The 15,169-nt window shown below is 44.5% G+C and overlaps 10 non-coding genes across 10 annotated transcripts; all 10 read left to right on the forward strand.

Moving 5' to 3' along the window:
• The first annotated feature begins 2,325 nt into the window (after positions 1 to 2,325).
• LOC141208168 (U2 spliceosomal RNA) lies at positions 2,326 to 2,512 on the forward strand. Its single transcript, XR_012278431.1, has one exon. It is a non-coding gene; the product is annotated as a U2 spliceosomal RNA (small nuclear RNA).
• A 1,115-nt stretch (positions 2,513 to 3,627) lies between these two features.
• Positions 3,628 to 3,818, forward strand: LOC141208180 (U2 spliceosomal RNA). Its single transcript, XR_012278437.1, has one exon. It is a non-coding gene; the product is annotated as a U2 spliceosomal RNA (small nuclear RNA).
• Positions 3,819 to 4,933: 1,115 nt separating this feature from the next.
• On the forward strand, positions 4,934 to 5,124 carry LOC141208095 (U2 spliceosomal RNA). The gene has a single exon (XR_012278363.1). It is a non-coding gene; the product is annotated as a U2 spliceosomal RNA (small nuclear RNA).
• Positions 5,125 to 6,236: 1,112 nt separating this feature from the next.
• Positions 6,237 to 6,427, forward strand: LOC141208138 (U2 spliceosomal RNA). Its single transcript, XR_012278404.1, has one exon. It is a non-coding gene; the product is annotated as a U2 spliceosomal RNA (small nuclear RNA).
• Positions 6,428 to 7,542: 1,115 nt separating this feature from the next.
• On the forward strand, positions 7,543 to 7,733 carry LOC141208014 (U2 spliceosomal RNA). The gene has a single exon (XR_012278285.1). It is a non-coding gene; the product is annotated as a U2 spliceosomal RNA (small nuclear RNA).
• Positions 7,734 to 8,848: 1,115 nt separating this feature from the next.
• LOC141208222 (U2 spliceosomal RNA) lies at positions 8,849 to 9,039 on the forward strand. The gene has a single exon (XR_012278458.1). It is a non-coding gene; the product is annotated as a U2 spliceosomal RNA (small nuclear RNA).
• Positions 9,040 to 10,154: 1,115 nt separating this feature from the next.
• On the forward strand, positions 10,155 to 10,345 carry LOC141208015 (U2 spliceosomal RNA). Its single transcript, XR_012278286.1, has one exon. It is a non-coding gene; the product is annotated as a U2 spliceosomal RNA (small nuclear RNA).
• A 1,115-nt stretch (positions 10,346 to 11,460) lies between these two features.
• Positions 11,461 to 11,651, forward strand: LOC141208016 (U2 spliceosomal RNA). Its single transcript, XR_012278287.1, has one exon. It is a non-coding gene; the product is annotated as a U2 spliceosomal RNA (small nuclear RNA).
• Positions 11,652 to 12,766: 1,115 nt separating this feature from the next.
• Positions 12,767 to 12,957, forward strand: LOC141208017 (U2 spliceosomal RNA). The gene has a single exon (XR_012278288.1). It is a non-coding gene; the product is annotated as a U2 spliceosomal RNA (small nuclear RNA).
• A 1,115-nt stretch (positions 12,958 to 14,072) lies between these two features.
• LOC141208101 (U2 spliceosomal RNA) lies at positions 14,073 to 14,263 on the forward strand. Its single transcript, XR_012278369.1, has one exon. It is a non-coding gene; the product is annotated as a U2 spliceosomal RNA (small nuclear RNA).
• The last annotated feature ends 906 nt before the right edge of the window (positions 14,264 to 15,169 follow it).

A 15,169-nucleotide genomic window follows, 5' to 3' on the forward strand; every position in this document is an offset into this window, starting at 1 on the left:
AATGCCTGCAGACTATAAAAGAGAACCCAACCCAAAAAGTTTGGTTGATTAGTCTGTGGCATTCTGTTAAACTGTTGCTTATGGCGGTCTCTGTGAGCTTCTCAGCGACATTCAGCCAGCCAGGTATCCTGCCTGCAGTAGATGGAATGTGGCAATGGAACGCTGGCTGCGCGTGTCATAATAGGCTCTGAGCCTTTATATACCTGTGCACAGCAGCAGCCACCTTCAGTCTGCTGCTGGACAGCCAGCAGCAGCAGCAGCAGGAGAGGTATGTAATCAGGAGCCCTCCTGCTAAGGGTAGACAGCTGCTCGTTCCACCCCACCCCCCGCCTTAATTGGTTCTCCTCCCTTCCAACGGTGTTGAGGCGGGTGGGAACAGCAGGGGGTGAAGGTGCTGTGTTTAAAGAGGTGGAGTTATGCAGATCTAAAACGCGTGGATTGCAGCAGCAGCAAGCCGAAAAGTGCAGGCATGTAAGGGATCTAGAGGTTGACAACATGTCTTCTTAACGGGAGTCCAGGAGCTCATCTCCACAAATGGACTTTTCAGGATCCTTGGGTGGCTCCGTAGTTTGAAACCAATTCTGGTTATCGCTTCTCGGCCTTTTGGCTAAGATCAAGTGCAGTGATCTAGCGGCTGCTGCCTTGGTCTTGGCTGAGAGGTGCTCGGGGTACCCGGCTCCTTGGCCTGGGGGGATCGCTCTGTTTTTCAGCAGGGCTTCACCTCCCTGCTGCTATTAGGGAGTCGGATTAGTCCCCGGGCAACGGGAGGCGATCATCTACCTGGCACTTCGGTGTTGAAGGTTTCTATTGAGAAGAGGAGAACCTGTTTGTGAAGAAGATGTCTGCAGCATCACATGAAGGAGAGGAAGATCATGTGCCTGAATTCGCTAAGGTGCAGAATTCTATTCGTTTGGTTGTTCAGGAGAACTTTCGAGATCAAAAGGATTTTAGGTATGTGATGAGTCAAGTTCTTGTGGATCTTTTTGGTTTGAAGACAGAAGAAGTGTTGGCGATAATGGACTACCCCAGGAGGGGTGTTTATGATATAGTTTTTGTTGACAAAGTTTTTTTTGAAGGATATCTAAGGAAAATGACTGCAAGCCAGGATAAAAGAATGGAGGGGATAAGTGTAATGCCACACTTCCCCGTTAGAGATAAATGGATCATTGTTAAAATGTACTCTCCATTGGTGGACGAAGAGGATGTTCTTACATTTTTGGAGTTTTTTTGTTTGTCAGTAACACCAAAAGGGAAGATTTATAATGAATTTGGTTTTTGGACTTCGAAGTGGAAATTTTTGGTCCGTTTCAAAGAAGATGAGCAGGGGACTGTGTTGCTTCCCCCAGCTAGGTTTAAGTTGGGTAATATAAATGGTGATATTTTTTTCAGTGGTATACCCACTTTTTGTCGAGTTTGTCGTCAATACGGGCATGGAAAGGAAAATTGTTCGGGTGGTGTATGTGGTTTTTGCAAAAAAGGTGATCATGAGTCAAAGGATTGTAAAGATCGGAGGAAGTGCAACTTGTGTCAGGAAGATACGCATGTTTTTAAGAATTGCCCAAAGAGGAAAAGAAATAAAGAGAAGGAGGTAGTGGTTAAAAAGGTTTTGGTAGAGAGAAAGGAGGAAAGTGTAGAAAAGGTGTTGGTGGTAAAGGGAAAAGAAAGCAAACCTGTAGGAGTGCAGAGGGAGATGGAGAAAACAAGAGTAGATTGGGGGGATAGGGTAGAGAGTGAAATGGGAGGTGTAAGTCAGGGAACTGGCCGTGGTAAGGTTAAAAAGCAAGAAAAGAGAAAGGAACAGGAAGTGGAGGTGGCAATGGAAGAAAATATAGTTGTTTTTCAACAACCTATGTTTATAAAGAATGCAGAATATTTTAACCGGTTGTACCGTAAGTTGTATGATGAGAAACGTTTGGACTATCTTATAGAGAATGTTAGGAAAGAACTAATAAGAGATAAAAATGTTTTTTGTGTGAAATATAGAATACCAGATGGTGTATCGAAACAAGTTTTTTCAGCATCAAGGGTTGAAGATTTGTCCCTTAAGGTTCTGAGTTGGGTTGGGGTTCATGCTTTTGATAATGGTTACAAGTATTTTACTTGATGTTATTACTGTTGTTAATACAGTTATAATTTAATTTTTATTTTTTTGGTATCCATTCAGGTTCTGAAACATTTCTTTCTTTGTAAGTATTGTTGTATTTTTGTAATTTTTTTTTCTGACATTAAAAGTACCAAAACCTGATGATGATTTAAGTTGGAGTCCACGTCTTGTCTCCCTTTGGGGAGAAGAGGACTGTGGAGTGGACTTTAATTTTAACCTGAATAGGTTTTAAAAAAAAAAAAAAAAAAAAAAAAATCTGTTCTTATCAGTTTAATATCTGATACGTCCCCTATCTGGGGACCATATATTAAATGGATTTTTAGAACAGGGAGATGGAAAAAGAGCTTGCTCTGTCCACTCCACGCTTTGACCTGGTATTGCAGTATCTCCAGGACCGGTGCACCCCTTCTTTAATGCAGTTTCTAAAATCAGAAAGAATTGAATTCAATGTTTTTTGTTCATTTTGCTTGTTTGTCGGATTTTGGGATGGACTCTTTGGCTTTGCTTTTCTTCTCCTCATTGGATTTTTCATGTTCAAAGTTGCAGAAGCCAGATTACAAGCTCATTTTGGTTCAACTTCAGCAACTGTGCATTGCATTGCCATGTAATGTGATGCAATGCTATCTTTCTAGCTCTCCCTTTTTACTTCCTTTTGGATAAACAGACATATTAGGCAAGCATTTTGGAGCTTTCACCTAAATAACTACAGGTGGTGAGATAAGCTGCACAATATAATTGACCTTTCAGTATATTGTTGCACACACACCATCTATTTAGCAAATGCCCTTGTTATCAACAGCAGCCTTTTAAACTCACCTGAGCTAACAGGTATGTGCGCTGGTTACTCTGCTGCGCTTAAAATTTCTTTTTTGGTTTGCTACAATGCCTTTTCTGAAACGTTGTCTCCCTCTGCTGGAACACTGACTTCTTTCATTTAATGCCTGCAGACTATAAAAGAGAACCCAACCCAAAAAGTTTGGTTGATTAGTCTGTGGCATTCTGTTAAACTGTTGCTTATGGCGGTCTCTGTGAGCTTCTCAGCGACATTCAGCCAGCCAGGTATCCTGCCTGCAGTAGATGGAATGTGGCAATGGAACGCTGGCTGCGCGTGTCATAATAGGCTCTGAGCCTTTATATACCTGTGCACAGCAGCAGCCACCTTCAGTCTGCTGCTGGACAGCCAGCAGCAGCAGCAGCAGGAGAGGTATGTAATCAGGAGCCCTCCTGCTAAGGGTAGACAGCTGCTCGTTCCACCCCACCCCCCGCCTTAATTGGTTCTCCTCCCTTCCAACGGTGTTGAGGCGGGTGGGAACAGCAGGGGGTGAAGGTGCTGTGTTTAAAGAGGTGGAGTTATGCAGATCTAAAACGCGTGGATTGCAGCAGCAGCAAGCCGAAAAGTGCAGGCATGTAAGGGATCTAGAGGTTGACAACATGTCTTCTTAACGGGAGTCCAGGAGCTCATCTCCACAAATGGACTTTTCAGGATCCTTGGGTGGCTCCGTAGTTTGAAACCAATTCTGGTTATCGCTTCTCGGCCTTTTGGCTAAGATCAAGTGTAGTATCTGTTCTTATCAGTTTAATATCTGATATGTCCCCTATCTGGGGACCATATATTAAATGGATTTTTAGAACAGGGAGATGGAAAAAGAGCTTGCTCTGTCCACTCCACGCATTGACCTGGTATTGCAGTATCTCCAGGACCGGTGCACCCCTTCTTTAATGCAGTTTCTAAAATCAGAAAGAATTGAATTCAATGTTTTTTGTTCATTTTGCTTGTTTGTCGGATTTTGGGATGGACTCTTTGGCTTTGCTTTTCTTCTCCTCATTGGATTTTTCATGTTCAAAGTTGCAGAAGCCAGATTACAAGCTCATTTTGGTTCAACTTCAGCAACTGTGCATTGCATTGCCATGTAATGTGATGCAATGCTATCTTTCTAGCTCTCCCTTTTTACTTCCTTTTGGATAAACAGACATATTAGGCAAGCATTTTGGAGCTTTCACCTAAATAACTACAGGTGGTGAGATAAGCTGCACAATATAATTGACCTTTCAGTATATTGTTGCACACACACCATCTATTTAGCAAATGCCCTTGTTATCAACAGCAGCCTTTTAAACTCACCTGAGCTAACAGGTATGTGCGCTGGTTACTCTGCTCCGCTTAAAATTTCTTTTTTGGTTTGCTACAATGCCTTTTCTGAAACGTTGTCTCCCTCTGCTGGAACACTGACTTCTTTCATTTAATGCCTGCAGACTATAAAAGAGAACCCAACCCAAAAAGTTTGGTTGATTAGTCTGTGGCATTCTGTTAAACTGTTGCTTATGGCGGTCTCTGTGAGCTTCTCAGCGACATTCAGCCAGCCAGGTATCCTGCCTGCAGTAGATGGAATGTGGCAATGGAACGCTGGCTGCGCGTGTCATAATAGGCTCTGAGCCTTTATATACCTGTGCACAGCAGCAGCCACCTTCAGTCTGCTGCTGGACAGCCAGCAGCAGCAGCAGCAGGAGAGGTATGTAATCAGGAGCCCTCCTGCTAAGGGTAGACAGCTGCTCGTTCCACCCCACCCCCCGCCTTAATTGGTTCTCCTCCCTTCCAACGGTGTTGAGGCGGGTGGGAACAGCAGGGGGTGAAGGTGCTGTGTTTAAAGAGGTGGAGTTATGCAGATCTAAAACGCGTGGATTGCAGCAGCAGCAAGCCGAAAAGTGCAGGCATGTAAGGGATCTAGAGGTTGACAACATGTCTTCTTAACGGGAGTCCAGGAGCTCATCTCCACAAATGGACTTTTCAGGATCCTTGGGTGGCTCCGTAGTTTGAAACCAATTCTGGTTATCGCTTCTCGGCCTTTTGGCTAAGATCAAGTGTAGTATCTGTTCTTATCAGTTTAATATCTGATACGTCCCCTAAATGGGGACCATATATTAAATGGATTTTTAGAACAGGGAGATGGAAAAAGAGCTTGCTCTGTCCACTCCACGCATTGACCTGGTATTGCAGTATCTCCAGGACCGGTGCACCCCTTCTTTAATGCAGTTTCTAAAATCAGAAAGAATTGAATTCAATGTTTTTTGTTCATTTTGCTTGTTTGTCGGATTTTGGGATGGACTCTTTGGCTTTGCTTTTCTTCTCCTCATTGGATTTTTCATGTTCAAAGTTGCAGAAGCCAGATTACAAGCTCATTTTGGTTCAACTTCAGCAACTGTGCATTGCATTGCCATGTAATGTGATGCAATGCTATCTTTCTAGCTCTCCCTTTTTACTTCCTTTTGGATAAACAGACATATTAGGCAAGCATTTTGGAGCTTTCACCTAAATAACTACAGGTGGTGAGATAAGCTGCACAATATAATTGACCTTTCAGTATATTGTTGCACACACACCATCTATTTAGCAAATGCCCTTGTTATCAACAGCAGCCTTTTAAACTCACCTGAGCTAACAGGTATGTGCGCTGGTTACTCTGCTGCGCTTAAAATTTCTTTTTTGGTTTGCTACAATGCCTTTTCTGAAACGTTGTCTCCCTCTGCTGGAACACTGACTTCTTTCATTTAATGCCTGCAGACTATAAAAGAGAACCCAACCCAAAAAGTTTGGTTGATTAGTCTGTGGCATTCTGTTAAACTGTTGCTTATGGCGGTCTCTGTGAGCTTCTCAGCGACATTCAGCCAGCCAGGTATCCTGCCTGCAGTAGATGGAATGTGGCAATGGAACGCTGGCTGCGCGTGTCATAATAGGCTCTGAGCCTTTATATACCTGTGCACAGCAGCAGCCACCTTCAGTCTGCTGCTGGACAGCCAGCAGCAGCAGCAGGAGAGGTATGTAATCAGGAGCCCTCCTGCTAAGGGTAGACAGCTGCTCGTTCCACCCCACCCCCCGCCTTAATTGGTTCTCCTCCCTTCCAACGGTGTTGAGGCGGGTGGGAACAGCAGGGGGTGAAGGTGCTGTGTTTAAAGAGGTGGAGTTATGCAGATCTAAAACGCGTGGATTGCAGCAGCAGCAAGCCGAAAAGTGCAGGCATGTAAGGGATCTAGAGGTTGACAACATGTCTTCTTAACGGGAGTCCAGGAGCTCATCTCCACAAATGGACTTTTCAGGATCCTTGGGTGGCTCCGTAGTTTGAAACCAATTCTGGTTATCGCTTCTCGGACTTTTGGCTAAGATCAAGTGTAGTATCTGTTCTTATCAGTTTAATATCTGATACGTCCCCTATCTGGGGACCATATATTAAATGGATTTTTAGAACAGGGAGATGGAAAAAGAGCTTGCTCTGTCCACTCCACGCATTGACCTGGTATTGCAGTATCTCCAGGACCGGTGCACCCCTTCTTTAATGCAGTTTCTAAAATCAGAAAGAATTGAATTCAATGTTTTTTGTTCATTTTGCTTGTTTGTCGGATTTTGGGATGGACTCTTTGGCTTTGCTTTTCTTCTCCTCATTGGATTTTTCATGTTCAAAGTTGCAGAAGCCAGATTACAAGCTCATTTTGGTTCAACTTCAGCAACTGTGCATTGCATTGCCATGTAATGTGATGCAATGCTATCTTTCTAGCTCTCCCTTTTTACTTCCTTTTGGATAAACAGACATATTAGGCAAGCATTTTGGAGCTTTCACCTAAATAACTACAGGTGGTGAGATAAGCTGCACAATATAATTGACCTTTCAGTATATTGTTGCACACACACCATCTATTTAGCAAATGCCCTTGTTATCAACAGCAGCCTTTTAAACTCACCTGAGCTAACAGGTATGTGCGCTGGTTACTCTGCTGCGCTTAAAATTTCTTTTTTGGTTTGCTACAATGCCTTTTCTGAAACGTTGTCTCCCTCTGCTGGAACACTGACTTCTTTCATTTAATGCCTGCAGACTATAAAAGAGAACCCAACCCAAAAAGTTTGGTTGATTAGTCTGTGGCATTCTGTTAAACTGTTGCTTATGGCGGTCTCTGTGAGCTTCTCAGCGACATTCAGCCAGCCAGGTATCCTGCCTGCAGTAGATGGAATGTGGCAATGGAACGCTGGCTGCGCGTGTCATAATAGGCTCTGAGCCTTTATATACCTGTGCACAGCAGCAGCCACCTTCAGTCTGCTGCTGGACAGCCAGCAGCAGCAGCAGCAGGAGAGGTATGTAATCAGGAGCCCTCCTGCTAAGGGTAGACAGCTGCTCGTTCCACCCCACCCCCCGCCTTAATTGGTTCTCCTCCCTTCCAACGGTGTTGAGGCGGGTGGGAACAGCAGGGGGTGAAGGTGCTGTGTTTAAAGAGGTGGAGTTATGCAGATCTAAAACGCGTGGATTGCAGCAGCAGCAAGCCGAAAAGTGCAGGCATGTAAGGGATCTAGAGGTTGACAACATGTCTTCTTAACGGGAGTCCAGGAGCTCATCTCCACAAATGGACTTTTCAGGATCCTTGGGTGGCTCCGTAGTTTGAAACCAATTCTGGTTATCGCTTCTCGGCCTTTTGGCTAAGATCAAGTGTAGTATCTGTTCTTATCAGTTTAATATCTGATACGTCCCCTATCTGGGGACCATATATTAAATGGATTTTTAGAACAGGGAGATGGAAAAAGAGCTTGCTCTGTCCACTCCACGCATTGACCTGGTATTGCAGTATCTCCAGGACCGGTGCACCCCTTCTTTAATGCAGTTTCTAAAATCAGAAAGAATTGAATTCAATGTTTTTTGTTCATTTTGCTTGTTTGTCGGATTTTGGGATGGACTCTTTGGCTTTGCTTTTCTTCTCCTCATTGGATTTTTCATGTTCAAAGTTGCAGAAGCCAGATTACAAGCTCATTTTGGTTCAACTTCAGCAACTGTGCATTGCATTGCCATGTAATGTGATGCAATGCTATCTTTCTAGCTCTCCCTTTTTACTTCCTTTTGGATAAACAGACATATTAGGCAAGCATTTTGGAGCTTTCACCTAAATAACTACAGGTGGTGAGATAAGCTGCACAATATAATTGACCTTTCAGTATATTGTTGCACACACACCATCTATTTAGCAAATGCCCTTGTTATCAACAGCAGCCTTTTAAACTCACCTGAGCTAACAGGTATGTGCGCTGGTTACTCTGCTGCGCTTAAAATTTCTTTTTTGGTTTGCTACAATGCCTTTTCTGAAACGTTGTCTCCCTCTGCTGGAACACTGACTTCTTTCATTTAATGCCTGCAGACTATAAAAGAGAACCCAACCCAAAAAGTTTGGTTGATTAGTCTGTGGCATTCTGTTAAACTGTTGCTTATGGCGGTCTCTGTGAGCTTCTCAGCGACATTCAGCCAGCCAGGTATCCTGCCTGCAGTAGATGGAATGTGGCAATGGAACGCTGGCTGCGCGTGTCATAATAGGCTCTGAGCCTTTATATACCTGTGCACAGCAGCAGCCACCTTCAGTCTGCTGCTGGACAGCCAGCAGCAGCAGCAGCAGGAGAGGTATGTAATCAGGAGCCCTCCTGCTAAGGGTAGACAGCTGCTCGTTCCACCCCACCCCCTGCCTTAATTGGTTCTCCTCCCTTCCAACGGTGTTGAGGCGGGTGGGAACAGCAGGGGGTGAAGGTGCTGTGTTTAAAGAGGTGGAGTTATGCAGATCTAAAACGCGTGGATTGCAGCAGCAGCAAGCCGAAAAGTGCAGGCATGTAAGGGATCTAGAGGTTGACAACATGTCTTCTTAACGGGAGTCCAGGAGCTCATCTCCACAAATGGACTTTTCAGGATCCTTGGGTGGCTCCGTAGTTTGAAACCAATTCTGGTTATCGCTTCTCGGCCTTTTGGCTAAGATCAAGTGTAGTATCTGTTCTTATCAGTTTAATATCTGATATGTCCCCTATCTGGGGACCATATATTAAATGGATTTTTAGAACAGGGAGATGGAAAAAGAGCTTGCTCTGTCCACTCCACGCATTGACCTGGTATTGCAGTATCTCCAGGACCGGTGCACCCCTTCTTTAATGCAGTTTCTAAAATCAGAAAGAATTGAATTCAATGTTTTTTGTTCATTTTGCTTGTTTGTCGGATTTTGGGATGGACTCTTTGGCTTTGCTTTTCTTCTCCTCATTGGATTTTTCATGTTCAAAGTTGCAGAAGCCAGATTACAAGCTCATTTTGGTTCAACTTCAGCAACTGTGCATTGCATTGCCATGTAATGTGATGCAATGCTATCTTTCTAGCTCTCCCTTTTTACTTCCTTTTGGATAAACAGACATATTAGGCAAGCATTTTGGAGCTTTCACCTAAATAACTACAGGTGGTGAGATAAGCTGCACAATATAATTGACCTTTCAGTATATTGTTGCACACACACCATCTATTTAGCAAATGCCCTTGTTGTCAACAGCAGCCTTTTAAACTCACCTGAGCTAACAGGTATGTGCGCTGGTTACTCTGCTGCGCTTAAAATTTCTTTTTTGGTTTGCTACAATGCCTTTTCTGAAACGTTGTCTCCCTCTGCTGGAACACTGACTTCTTTCATTTAATGCCTGCAGACTATAAAAGAGAACCCAACCCAAAAAGTTTGGTTGATTAGTCTGTGGCATTCTGTTAAACTGTTGCTTATGGCGGTCTCTGTGAGCTTCTCAGCGACATTCAGCCAGCCAGGTATCCTGCCTGCAGTAGATGGAATGTGGCAATGGAACGCTGGCTGCGCGTGTCATAATAGGCTCTGAGCCTTTATATACCTGTGCACAGCAGCAGCCACCTTCAGTCTGCTGCTGGACAGCCAGCAGCAGCAGCAGCAGGAGAGGTATGTAATCAGGAGCCCTCCTGCTAAGGGTAGACAGCTGCTCGTTCCACCCCACCCCCCGCCTTAATTGGTTCTCCTCCCTTCCAACGGTGTTGAGGCGGGTGGGAACAGCAGGGGGTGAAGGTGCTGTGTTTAAAGAGGTGGAGTTATGCAGATCTAAAACGCGTGGATTGCAGCAGCAGCAAGCCGAAAAGTGCAGGCATGTAAGGGATCTAGAGGTTGACAACATGTCTTCTTAACGGGAGTCCAGGAGCTCATCTCCACAAATGGACTTTTCAGGATCCTTGGGTGGCTCCGTAGTTTGAAACCAATTCTGGTTATCGCTTCTCGGCCTTTTGGCTAAGATCAAGTGTAGTATCTGTTCTTATCAGTTTAATATCTGATACGTCCCCTATCTGGGGACCATATATTAAATGGATTTTTAGAACAGGGAGATGGAAAAAGAGCTTGCTCTGTCCACTCCACGCATTGACCTGGTATTGCAGTATCTCCAGGACCGGTGCACCCCTTCTTTAATGCAGTTTCTAAAATCAGAAAGAATTGAATTCAATGTTTTTTGTTCATTTTGCTTGTTTGTCGGATTTTGGGATGGACTCTTTGGCTTTGCTTTTCTTCTCCTCATTGGATTTTTCATGTTCAAAGTTGCAGAAGCCAGATTACAAGCTCATTTTGGTTCAACTTCAGCAACTGTGCATTGCATTGCCATGTAATGTGATGCAATGCTATCTTTCTAGCTCTCCCTTTTTACTTCCTTTTGGATAAACAGACATATTAGGCAAGCATTTTGGAGCTTTCACCTAAATAACTACAGGTGGTGAGATAAGCTGCACAATATAATTGACCTTTCAGTATATTGTTGCACACACACCATCTATTTAGCAAATGCCCTTGTTGTCAACAGCAGCCTTTTAAACTCACCTGAGCTAACAGGTATGTGCGCTGGTTACTCTGCTGCGCTTAAAATTTCTTTTTTGGTTTGCTACAATGCCTTTTCTGAAACGTTGTCTCCCTCTGCTGGAACACTGACTTCTTTCATTTAATGCCTGCAGACTATAAAAGAGAACCCAACCCAAAAAGTTTGGTTGATTAGTCTGTGGCATTCTGTTAAACTGTTGCTTATGGCGGTCTCTGTGAGCTTCTCAGCGACATTCAGCCAGCCAGGTATAATGCCTGCAGTAGATGGAATGTGGCAATGGAACGCTGGCTGCGCGTGTCATAATAGGCTCTGAGCCTTTATATACCTGTGCACAGCAGCAGCCACCTTCAGTCTGCTGCTGGACAGCCAGCAGCAGCAGCAGCAGGAGAGGTATGTAATCAGGAGCCCTCCTGCTAAGGGTAGACAGCTGCTCGTTCCACCCCACCCCCCGCCTTAATTGGTTCTCCTCCCTTCCAACGGTGTTGAGGCGGGTGGGAACAGCAGGGGGTGAAGGTGCTGTGTTTAAAGAGGTGGAGTTATGCAGATCTAAAACGCGTGGATTGCAGCAGCAGCAAGCCGAAAAGTGCAGGCATGTAAGGGATCTAGAGGTTGACAACATGTCTTCTTAACGGGAGTCCAGGAGCTCATCTCCACAAATGGACTTTTCAGGATCCTTGGGTGGCTCCGTAGTTTGAAACCAATTCTGGTTATCGCTTCTCGGCCTTTTGGCTAAGATCAAGTGTAGTATCTGTTCTTATCAGTTTAATATCTGATACGTCCCCTATCTGGGGACCATATATTAAATGGATTTTTAGAACAGGGAGATGGAAAAAGAGCTTGCTCTGTCCACTCCACGCATTGACCTGGTATTGCAGTATCTCCAGGACCGGTGCACCCCTTCTTTAATGCAGTTTCTAAAATCAGAAAGAATTGAATTCAATGTTTTTTGTTCATTTTGCTTGTTTGTCGGATTTTGGGATGGACTCTTTGGCTTTGCTTTTCTTCTCCTCATTGGATTTTTCATGTTCAAAGTTGCAGAAGCCAGATTACAAGCTCATTTTGGTTCAACTTCAGCAACTGTGCATTGCATTGCCATGTAATGTGATGCAATGCTATCTTTCTAGCTCTCCCTTTTTACTTCCTTTTGGATAAACAGACATATTAGGCAAGCATTTTGGAGCTTTCACCTAAATAACTACAGGTGGTGAGATAAGCTGCACAATATAATTGATCTTTCAGTATATTGTTGCACACACACCATCTATTTAGCAAATGCCCTTGTTATCAACAGCAGCCTTTTAAACTCACCTGAGCTAACAGGTATGTGCGCTGGTTTCTCTGCTGCGCTTAAAATTTCTTTTTTGGTTTGCTACAATGCCTTTTCTGAAACGTTGTCTCCCTCTGCTGGAACACTGACTTCTTTCATTTAATGCCTGCAGACTATAAAAGAGAACCCAACCCAAAAAGTTTGGTTGATTAGTCTGTGGCATTCTGTTAAACTGTTGCTTATGGCGGTCTCTGTGAGCTTCTCAGCGACATTCAGCCAGCCAGGTATAATGCCTGCAGTAGATGGAATGTGGCAATGGAACGCTGGCTGCGCGTGTCATAATAGGCTCTGAGCCTTTATATACCTGTGCACAGCAGCAGCCACCTTCAGTCTGCTGCTGGACAGCCAGCAGCAGCAGCAGCAGGAGAGGTATGTAATCAGGAGCCCTCCTGCTAAGGGTAGACAGCTGCTCGTTCCACCCCACCCCCCGCCTTAATTGGTTCTCCTCCCTTCCAACGGTGTTGAGGCGGGTGGGAACAGCAGGGGGTGAAGGTGCTGTGTTTAAAGAGGTGGAGTTATGCAGATCTAAAACGCGTGGATTGCAGCAGCAGCAAGCCGAAAAGTGCAGGCATGTAAGGGATCTAGAGGTTGACAACATGTCTTCTTAACGGGAGTCCAGGAGCTCATCTCCACAAATGGACTTTTCAGGATCCTTGGGTGGCTCCGTAGTTTGAAACCAATTCTGGTTATCGCTTCTCGGCCTTTTGGCTAAGATCAAGTGTAGTATCTGTTCTTATCAGTTTAATATCTGATACGTCCCCTATCTGGGGACCATATATTAAATGGATTTTTAGAACAGGGAGATGGAAAAAGAGCTTGCTCTGTCCACTCCACGCATTGACCTGGTATTGCAGTATCTCCAGGACCGGTGCACCCCTTCTTTAATGCAGTTTCTAAAATCAGAAAGAATTGAATTCAATGTTTTTTGTTCATTTTGCTTGTTTGTCGGATTTTGGGATGGACTCTTTGGCTTTGCTTTTCTTCTCCTCATTGGATTTTTCATGTTCAAAGTTGCAGAAGCCAGATTACAAGCTCATTTTGGTTCAACTTCAGCAACTGTGCATTGCATTGCCATGTAATGTGATGCAATGCTATCTTTCTAGCTCTCCCTTTTTACTTCCTTTTGGATAAACAGACATATTAGGCAAGCATTTTGGAGCTTTCACCTAAATAACTACAGGTGGTGAGATAAGCTGCACAATATAATTGATCTTTCAGTATATTGTTGCACACACACCATCTATTTAGCAAATGCCCTTGTTATCAACAGCAGCCTTTTAAACTCACCTGAGCTAACAGGTATGTGCGCTGGTTTCTCTGCTGCGCTTAAAATTTCTTTTTTGGTTTGCTACAATGCCTTTTCTGAAACGTTGTCTCCCTCTGCTGGAACACTGACTTCTTTCATTTAATGCCTGCAGACTATAAAAGAGAACCCAACCCAAAAAGTTTGGTTGATTAGTCTGTGGCATTCTGTTAAACTGTTGCTTATGGCGGTCTCTGTGAGCTTCTCAGCGACATTCAGCCAGCCAGGTATCCTGCCTGCAGTAGATGGAATGTGGCAATGGAACGCTGGCTGCGCGTGTCATAATAGGCTCTGAGCCTTTATATACCTGTGCACAGCAGCAGCCACCTTCAGTCTGCTGCTGGACAGCCAGCAGCAGCAGCAGCAGGAGAGGTATGTAATCAGGAGCCCTCCTGCTAAGGGTAGACAGCTGCTCGTTCCACCCCACCCCCCGCCTTAATTGGTTCTCCTCCCTTCCAACGGTGTTGAGGCGGGTGGGAACAGCAGGGGGTGAAGGTGCTGTGTTTAAAGAGGTGGAGTTATGCAGATCTAAAACGCGTGGATTGCAGCAGCAGCAAGCCGAAAAGTGCAGGCATGTAAGGGATCTAGAGGTTGACAACATGTCTTCTTAACGGGAGTCCAGGAGCTCATCTCCACAAATGGACTTTTCAGGATCCTTGGGTGGCTCCGTAGTTTGAAACCAATTCTGGTTATCGCTTCTCGGCCTTTTGGCTAAGATCAAGTGTAGTATCTGTTCTTATCAGTTTAATATCTGATACGTCCCCTATCTGGGGACCATATATCAAATGGATTTTTAGAACAGGGAGATGGAAAAAGAGCTTGCTCTGTCCACTCCACGCATTGACCTGGTATTGCAGTATCTCCAGGACCGGTGCACCCCTTCTTTAATGCAGTTTCTAAAATCAGAAAGAATTGAATTCAATGTTTTTTGTTCATTTTGCTTGTTTGTCGGATTTTGGGATGGACTCTTTGGCTTTGCTTTTCTTCTCCTCATTGGATTTTTCATGTTCAAAGTTGCAGAAGCCAGATTACAAGCTCATTTTGGTTCAACTTCAGCAACTGTGCATTGCATTGCCATGTAATGTGATGCAATGCTATCTTTCTAGCTCTCCCTTTTTACTTCCTTTTGGATAAACAGACATATTAGGCAAGCATTTTGGAGCTTTCACCTAAATAACTACAGGTGGTGAGATAAGCTGCACAATATAATTGACCTTTCAGTATATTGTTGCACACACACCATCTATTTAGCAAATGCCCTTGTTATCAACAGCAGCCTTTTAAACTCACCTGAGCTAACAGGTATGTGCGCTGGTTTCTCTGCTGCGCTTAAAATTTCTTTTTTGGTTTGCTACAATGCCTTTTCTGAAACGTTGTCTCCCTCTGCTGGAACACTGACTTCTTTCATTTAATGCCTGCAGACTATAAAAGAGAACCCAACCCAAAAAGTTTGGTTGATTAGTCTGTGGCATTCTGTTAAACTGTTGCTTATGGCGGTCTCTGTGAGCTTCTCAGCGACATTCAGCCAGCCAGGTATCCTGCCTGCAGTAGATGGAATGTGGCAATGGAACGCTGGCTGCGCGTGTCATAATAGGCTCTGAGCCTTTATATACCTGTGCACAGCAGCAGCCACCTTCAGTCTGCTGCTGGACAGCCAGCAGCAGCAGCAGCAGGAGAGGTATGTAATCAGGAGCCCTCCTGCTAAGGGTAGACAGCTGCTCGTTCCACCCCACCCCCCGCCTTAATTGGTTCTCCTCCCTTCCAACGGTGTTGAGGCGGGTGGGAACA

Source organism: Phyllobates terribilis, unplaced genomic scaffold (assembly GCF_046119375.1).
Source record: "Phyllobates terribilis strain yellow unplaced genomic scaffold, ASM4611937v1 Scaffold_168__1_contigs__length_4147262, whole genome shotgun sequence".
Classification (NCBI taxonomy): domain Eukaryota; kingdom Metazoa; phylum Chordata; class Amphibia; order Anura; family Dendrobatidae; genus Phyllobates; species Phyllobates terribilis.